The sequence below is a fragment of the Eschrichtius robustus genome, chromosome 3 (assembly GCF_028021215.1).
Source record: "Eschrichtius robustus isolate mEscRob2 chromosome 3, mEscRob2.pri, whole genome shotgun sequence".
Lineage (NCBI taxonomy): Eukaryota > Metazoa > Chordata > Mammalia > Artiodactyla > Eschrichtiidae > Eschrichtius > Eschrichtius robustus.
Window position 1 is genome coordinate 32674397 of NC_090826.1, and position 9628 is coordinate 32684024.

Consider the following 9628-nt stretch of genomic DNA (forward strand, 5'->3'; position numbering starts at 1 on the left):
GAAGGATTTCCAAATCTGTCCTTGACTGGCTCTAGGACCTTGGTTATCCATTTACGGAACAAATATTTATAATGGGCCTACTATGTGTCATGCATCGATTAGGCTCTGAGGATAGAGTGGTGAACAAAACAGAGCTTACATTCTTAGTGGGGACCAATGACAAATAAATGGACATGCAAATAAGATAATTTCGGATTGCAATAAGCACCATGAAAGAATTAAGCAGGGTGCACTAATAGAGGGAACTGGTAATGGAGGTTATTTTATTTTATTTTATTTGGAGGTTATTTTAAATCAGGTGCTCAGAAAAGAATGTTCTGAGAAAGTGATGTTTGAATCAAATCACAAAGGAGGAGAATTAGCCAGACCTTTGAAGAACTTGGGGAAAAGTATTACAGGTAGAAGAGACAGCTAGCATAAAAACCCAGAGGTAGGAAAGAGCCTAGTGTGTTTGAAGTACTGAAAGAAAACTGTGCAGCCAGAGAGCTGTGAAGGAGAGGGTAGATGGTGTGATGTGGATTTGGAGAGCTATACGGGAACAAGCTCACCCAGGGCCTTGCAGCCCACAGTGAGAGTTTCAGTTTTATTTTGAGAGCAGCCAAAGCCATTGAAGAGGTTTAAAAGTTGATTTACATTTCTACAAAATTGATTTACATTTCTAAAAAAGTGTAGGCAGAGGCAGATGGCACAGGGCTTTGTGAACCATGTGAACCAAAAGGATTTTTGTCTTTATCCTAAGAGCAGACAGAATCCGTTGACAAGTTTTAAGTAGGGGGACCATATGATGATTAAGAGTTTAGAAAGACTGTATCATCTGCTTTGTGGAGAAAAGATTGAAGGAAGTGAAAGTGGAAGCAGGATGACTAATGAAGAGGCTGCTCTTGAAATGTTCCTGGGTAATGAAGAGGACCAGACAGAGGTGGTGGCAGTGGAAACAGAAAGAAGACAGATTTGGCAGCTGTTTGGCCTGGATAATTGACAAAGAAAGGGTGAGAGAGGGAGAGGGAAAGAGAGAAATGAAGGTGATGCTTAGATTTCTTTTTTTCTTAATAAATTTATTTATTTATTTTTGGCTGCATTGGGTCTTCGTTGCTGTGCGTGGGTTTTCTCTAGTTGAGGCGAGGGGGGCTACTCTTCATTGTGATGCGAGGGCTTCTCATCGTGGTGGCTTCTCTTGTTGCGGAGCATGGACTCTAGGCATGGGGGCTTCACTAGTTGTGGCACACAGGCTCAGTAGTTGTGGTGCACGGGCTTAGTTGCTCCACAGCATGTGGGATCTTCCTGGACCAGGACTCGAACCCATGTCCCCTGCATTAGCAGGCAGATTCTTAACCACTGTGCCACCAGGGAAGTCCAATGCCTAGATTTCTAACTTAGGGAACAGAGGGGTGCTTCTACTCAGTAACAGAGGGAGCACTGGAGGAGGAGCAAGCTTGGGGGACAAAACAATTCATTTGTCACCTGTTTGTATCATTTTTATATGAAAAAAGGAAGAAATCACACTTAGAAATTCGACTAAATAAGAAACAAAGATATGCACTGTCACCACTATTACTATGTAACCTTTCATTGGAGATATTAGCCAATGCAATTAGATAAAAAAAAATAAAATTGGAAAGTAGGTAAAATTATATTTATTTGTCAATGATTGTATTCCAAGAGAACCCAAGTGAATCAACTGAAAAACTGCTCTAAACAAGAAAAGTCCATAAGGATATGGGATATAAAATTAACATACAAAAATCAATACAGAGAGGGCAGACAGCAGAAGCAAGAAGAATTACAATTCTGCAGCCTGTGTAAGGAAAACCCCATTCACAGAAAGAGAGACAAAATGAAAAGGCAGAGGACTTTGTACCAGATGAAGGAACAAGATAAAACCCAAGAAAAACAACTAAATGAAGCAGAGATAGGCAACCTTCCAGAAAAAGAATTCAGAATAATGATAGAGAAGATGATCCAGGACCTCGGAAAAAGAATGGAGGCAAAGATTGAGAAGATGCAAGAAATGTTTAACAAAGACCTAGAAGAATTAAAGAACAAACACCTAGAAGAATTAGAGAACAAACAAACAGAGACGAACAATACAATAACTGAAATGAAAAATACACTAGAAGGAATCAATAGAAGAATAACTGAGGCAGAAGAACGGATAAGTGACCTGGAAGACAGAATGGTGGAATTCACTGCCACAGAACAGAATAAAGAAAAAAGAATGAAAAGAAATGAAGACAGCCTAAGAGACCTCTGGGACAACATTAAACGCAACAACATTTGCATTATAGGGGTCCCAGAAGGAAAAGAGAGAGAGAAAGGACCAGAGAAAATATTTGAAGAGATTATTGTCGAAAACTTCCCAAACATGGGAAAGGAAATAGCCACCCAAGTGCAGGAAGCGCAGAGTCCCAGGCAGGATAAACCCAAGCAGAAACACGCCGAGACACATAGTAATCAAACTGACAAAAATTAAAGACAAAGAAAACTTATTGAAAGCAACAAGGGAAAAATGACAAATAACATACAAGGGAACTCCCATAAGGTTAACAGCTGATTTCTCAGCAGAAACTCTACAAGCCAGAAGGGAGTGGCACGATACATTTAAAGTGATGAAAGGGAAGAACATACAACCAAGATTACTCTACCCAGCAAGGATCTCATTCAGATTTGACGGAGAAATCAAAAGCTTTACAGACAAGCAAAAGCTAAGAGAATTCAGCACCACCAAACCAGCTCTAAACAAAGGCTAAAGGAACTTCTCTAAGTGGGAAACACAAGAGAAGAAAAGGACCTACACAAACAAACCCATAACAATTAAGAAAATGGTAATAGGAACATACGTATCGATAATTACCTTAAACGTGAATGGATAAAATGCTCCAACCAAAAGACACAGCCTCGCTGAATGGATACAAAAGCAAGACCCACATATATGCTGTCTACAAGAGACCCACTTCAGACCTGGGGACACATACAGACTGAAAGTGAGGGGATGGAAAAAGATATTCCATGCAAATGGAAATCAAAAGAAAGCTGGAGTAGCAATATTCATATCAGATAAAATAGACTTTAAAATAAAGAATGTTACAAGACACAAGGAAGGACACTAGATAATGATTAAGGAATCAATCCAAGAAGAAGATATAACAATTATAAATATATATGCACCCAGCATAGGAGCACCTCAATACATAAGGCAACTGCTAACAGCTATAAAAGAGGAAATCGACAGTGACACAATAATAGTGGGGGACTTCAACACCTCACTTACACCAATGGACAGATCATCCAGACAGAAAATTAATAAGGAAACACAATCTTTAAATGACACAATAGACCAGATGGATTTAATTGATATTTATAGGACATTCCATCCAAAAATAGCAGATTACACTTTCTTCTCAAGTGCACACAGAACATCCTCCAGGATAGATCACATCTTGGGTAGCAAATCAAGCCTCGGTAAATTTAAGAAAATTGAAATCATATCAAGCATCTTTTCCGACCACAACACTATGAGATTAGAAATCAATTATAGCGAAAAAACGTAAAAAACACAAACACATGGAGGCTAGACAATAAGTTACCAAATAATCAAGAGATCACTGAAGAAATCAAAGAGGAAATCAAAAATACCTAGAGACAAATGACAATGAAAACACGACTATCCAAAACCTATGGGATGTAGCAAAAGCAGTTCTAAGAGGGAAGTTTATAGCAATACAAGCTTACCTCAAGAAACAAGAAAAATCTCAAATAAACAATCTAACCTTAAAGGAAGGTTAGAGAAAGAGGAACAAACAAAACCCAAAGTTTGTAGAAGGAAAGAAATCATAACGATCAGAGCAGAAATAAATGAAATAGAAACAAAGAAAACAATAGCAAAGATCAATAAAACTAAAAGCTGGTTCTTTGAGAAAGTAAACAAAATTGATAAACCTTTAGCCAGACTCATCAAGAAAAAGAGGGAGAGGACTCAAATCAAGAAAATTAGAAATGAAAAAGGAGAAGTTACAACAGACACCACAGAAACACAAAGCATCTTAAGAGACTACTACAAGCAACTCTATGCCACTAAAATGGACAACCTGGAAGAAATGGACAAATTCTTAGAAATGTATAACCTTCCAAGACTGAACCAGGAAGCAATAGAAAATAGGAACAGACCAATCACAAGCACTGAAATTGAAACTGTGATTAAAAATCTTCCAACAAACAAAAGTCCAGGACTAGATGGATTCACAGGTGAATTCTATCAAACATTTAGGGAAGAGCTAACACCCATCCTTCTCAACTTCCAAAAAATTGCAGAGGAAGGAACACTCCCAAACTCATTCTATGAGGCCACCATCACCCTGATACCAAAACCAGACAAAGATACTACAAAAAAAGAAAATTACAGATCAGTATAAGGGATGAATATAGATGCAAAAATCCTCAACAAAATACTAGCAAACAGAATCCAACAACACATTAAAAGGATCATACACCATGATCAAGTGGGATTTATCCCAGGGATGCAAGGACTCTTCAATATACGCAAATCAGTGTGATACACCATGTTAACAAACTGAAGAATAAAAACCATATGATCATCTCAATAGATGCAGAAAAAACTTCTGACAAAAGTCAACACCCATTTATGATAAAAACTCTCCAGAAAGTGGACATAGAGGGAACCTACCTCAACGTAATAAAGGTCATATATGACAAACCCACAGCTAATGTCATTCTCAATGGTGAAAAACTGAAAGCATTTCCTCTAAGATCAGGAACAAGTCAAGGATGTCCACTCTTATCACTATTATTCAACATAGTTTTGGAAGTCCTAGCCACAGCAATCAGAGAAGAAAAAGAAATAAAAGGTATCCAAATTGGAAAAGAAGTAAAACTGTCACTGTTTGCAGATGACATGATACTATACATAGAGAATCCTAAGGATGCCACCAGAAAACTACTAGAGATAATCAATGAATTGGGTAAAGTTGCAGGATACAAAATTAATGCACAGAAATCTCTTGCATTCCTATACACTAACAATGAAAGATCAGAAAGAGAAATTAAGGAAACAATCCCATTCACCATTGCAACAAAAAGAATAAAATACCTAGGAAGAAACCTACCTAAGGAGGTAAAAGACCTGTACTCAGAAAACTATAAGACACTGATGAAAGAAATCAAAGATGACACAAACAGATGGAGAGATATACCATGTTCTTGGATTGGAAGAATCAATATTGTGAAAATGACTATAGTACCCAAAGCAATCTACAGATTCAATGTAATCGCTATCAAATTACCAGTGACCTTTTTTACAGAACTAGAACAAAACATCTTAAAATTTGTGTGGAGACACAAAAGACCCCGAATAGCCAAACCAGCCTTGAGGGCAAAAAACGGAGCTGGAGAGATCAGACTCCCTGACTTCAGACTATACTACAAAGCTACAGTAATCAAGACAATATGGTATTGGCACAAAAACAGAAATATAGATCAATGGAACAGGATAGAAAGCCCAGAGATAAACCCACGCACCTGTGGTCAACTAATCTATGACAAAGGAGGCAAGGATATACAATTGGGAAAGACAGTCTCTTCAATAAGTGGTGCTTGGAAAACTGGACAGCTACATGTAAAAGAATGAAATTAGAACACTCCCTAACACCATACACAAAAATAAACTCAAAATGGATTAGAGACTTAATGTAAGAGTGGACACTATAAAACTCTTACAGGAAAACATAGGAAGAACACTCTTTGACATAAATCACAGCAAGATCTTTTTTGATCCACCTCCTAGAGTAAGGGAAATAAAAACAAAAATAAACAAATGGGACCTAATGAAACTTAAAAGCTTTTGCAAAGCAAAGGAAACTACAACCAAGACGAAAAGACAACCCTCAGGTTGGGAGAAAATATTTGCAAACGAATCAACAGACAAAGGATTAATCTCCAAAATATATAAACAGCTCAGGCAGCTCAAGACCAAAAAAACAAACAACCCAATCCAAAAATAGGCAGAAGACCTAAACAGACATTTCTCCAAAGAAGATATACAAATTGCCAACAAACACATGAAAGAATGCTCAACAACATTAATCATTAGAGAAATGCAAATCAAAACTACAGTGCGATATCATCTCACACCAGTCAGAATGGCCATCATCAAAAAATCTACAAACAATAAACACTGGAGAGGGTGTGGAGAAAAGGGAACCCTCTTGAACTGTTGGTGGGAATGTAAATTGATACAGCCACTATGGAGAACAGTATGGAGGTTCCTTAAAAAACTAAAAATAGAACTACCATATGACACAGCAATCCCACTACTGGGCATATACCCTGAGAAAACCATAATTCAAAAAGGGTCATGTACCACAATGTTCATTGCAGCTCTATTTACAATAGCCAGGACATGGAAGCAACCTAAGTGTCCATCAACAGATGAATGGATAAAGAAGATGTGGCACATATATACAATGGAATATTACTCAGCCATAAAAAGAAACAAAATTGAGTTATTTGTAGTGAGGTGGATGGACCTAGAGACTGTCATACAGAGTGAAGTAAGTCAGAAAGAGAAAAACAAATACGGTATGCTAACATGGAATCTAAAAAAAAAAAAGGTCATGAAGAACCTAGGGGCAAGACGGGAATAAAGACGCAGACCTACTAGAGAATGGACTTGAGGACATGGGGAGGGGGAAGGGTAAGCTGGGACGAAGTGAGAGAGTGGCATGGACATATATACACTACCAAACGTAAAATAGATGGCTGGTGGGAAGCAGTCGCATAGCAAAGGGAGATCAGCTCGGTGCTTTGTGACCAGCTAGAAGGGTAGGATAAGGAGGGTGGGAGGGAGATGAAAGGGGGAGGAGATATGGGGATATATGTATATATATAACTGATTCACTTTGTTATAAAGCAGAAACTAACACACCATTGTAAAGCAATTATACTCCAATAAAAATGTTAAAAAAAAACAACTATCGTTTGACATGATAACCACTACCATGTGTGGCTATTTGAAGTTAAATGCAAAATAATTAAAATTAAATGAAACGAAATTCGGTTTCTCAATCCTACTGATTACATTTTAAGTTCTCAATAGCCAAGTGTGCTTAGTGGCTGTTGTATTCATGTAATTATAGAACATATCCATCATTGTACAAAGTTCTATCGTCCAGTGCTAAGTTAGAAGATAAGGTGAAAGAGAAGACCACACTTATGAGAGCAACAAATTACCTAGGAATAGGAAAAAAATAGCTCTCTGTTAAACCACATGACTTATTTGGTCACAGACCCCCTGTCTAGACCTCTCTGTATTTCAGGTCACAGCCAAAGTCTCATCTCTTTGGGAATCTTCCCTGACTCTTCCAGGCTGACTCAGAGGTCCCTCCAGTACCCCCCAGTGCAGCATACAGTTGATTCTCATTATTTGCAGATTCCGTGTTTGCAAATTTTCCTACTTGCTAAAATTCATTTGTAACGCCAAGAAGGGGGGCAGGAGAGGGGAGAAGAAAGCAGCAGCAATGACAGAGGCGGTAGAGAACCAGGGAAGGTTTAGGACTGGGTGTTTTGGATGCGATCCAGAGCCTCCCTTTTTTTTTTTTTTTTTCTTCAGCAAAGACAGCAAAAGAGATGACTTATTGTACACATGTTACATTCAGCCACAAGTGAGAACAGAACTAGTCCAGAATGTCAAAGGTCCAGGGCAAAGGACCAAAAGGGACCATTTTGATACGAGCAATGTGGGTCTCTCAAAGGTGGTCGAGGTGATCAGGATGGCCATCGATGTTCCAGATCCACTGAGACAAGTTCTAGACAGTAGGCAAGTAGTCCAACAGTTTGTGCCAGCGTCCCTGGCCTCTGCCTTCCCTTGTTTCTGCTCCTGTGGCTTCCTAGAGCCTCCCTCTTTTTCTCCAGGGCAGCTGTGAGAGGCAGGGTGGGGCTCACATCTCCAGGGCAATCAAGGAAGTGCCCGATTGCTATGGCCTAAAGTGCTTTCCATTTTCCGGGGTGAGGCCTAAGCCCTAAAGTGGCCCAGCCTTGAGTAAGTTCTGATTGCTCACCCATCCAGGAAATTACCTTCTGTCTGGCAGAGATCCTGTTGAAAATGACCTGGGGTGGGTGGACTGAGTCCCCACTCCAAGGTGATCCAATATGGCCTGGATAGCTTGGAGGGAGTCTGGGATATCTTGGGGTGACCTAGGTCAGAGAAGCAAGGAGGGGGCAGGGCTGTCTGCCCTTATAGTGGTTCATCAGAGATGAGAGATGAGGCCTGAAGTCTCTCTGTCTCCCATGGCAGTCACCGCAGTCACTCAACCCAGTACCTTTCCCTTAGGACCCCCATGCAGCCTCAAAGGACATCTGTACTGGGGAAGGTAGGGGAACCACCCAGGGTAGCCCACAGGTTCAGAGAGGGCAATGGAGTCACACAAGGTCACACAGCCAACCAGAGACAGAAGGAGGATGGAATCTAGTTCTCACTCCCACACTCAGAGTTATTTTTGTTTTCCCTCCGAATTGTCAGTTTCTTTCTTTCTTTTTTTTTTTCTTTCCAGTATTAATGCTTTATTTCCTGAACAGGGTAGTGGTTTCACAGGTGTTTATTACATTAGTCCTTGTAGCCTCTGTATGTCTGAAATACATCATAATTTTTAAAGGGGGTAAATGGTAAATTTGTAGAACACAGGAACAGTTTAGAGGAGAGCTTGCTGAGGGAGGGGCATGGATGGGCATAGGGATGAATAAATACAGTCGTGTCTCAGGGCTGAGGAACTGATCTCCATCCCCTTCATCCCCACTGCAGTTTTCTTGGTTCAGGTTTTCATCTTTTCAATAGCTTCCTGTTTGTTTTTCCTCGTTAAAGTCTTGTTCCCCAGAATTTATTGTTTATAGTTCTGAGTGGAATTGTCAGTTTCTGAAGGACCAAGACTCTTGTCCTGTGTCAGTCCCTTCCCCTTTACTTCCACCAGGGCCCAGACTCCAGAGCTAGTTTCCTAGCAGATGGGTTTGGTCTTTTCTGTTAACACCCAGGCGAGATGCAGATCCACTCCCTGCTATTTCTTAAAGGGACTCACGCACAGAGGCCACAAGGGAAGAGACTAGGTTGTCTAATCCAACTGCCACCTGATGCTTGGACGCCGCAACGACATTCCTGCCTGTGGCTGGCTGGCTGCATTTTGCTCACACACGCCGGTGGCAGACGGTTCATTATGGTTCAAGTCAGTCTTTTTATTTCTAAAGAAAGGTGTAAGAAGATATTCCTCATCCTAAATGGAAACTGGGTGCTTGTGGTTTGCCGCCACATACCCTGGATCTGCCTTTGGAGTCTGCACAAAACACAACCTCCCGCAATCTCATCTCAGACCTGCAGAGAGTTGAAGATAGACCCATGTCCCCAGAAATGGGTTCAAGACTTGGTTTCACTCCTTTAGTTGCTTTAATTTCCTGTAAAGAGCACGCATTTATTTGCTTTTGTAATTATAAAGGAAGCTCCTTATTTAAAATTTTTTTTATTATGGTAAATTTCATATAGGAAAATGCACAAATCTTAACTGTACAGCTCAATTTTTCCCTATGTATACACCCACATAACCTCCACCCAGTTCAAGATATAGAACATTTC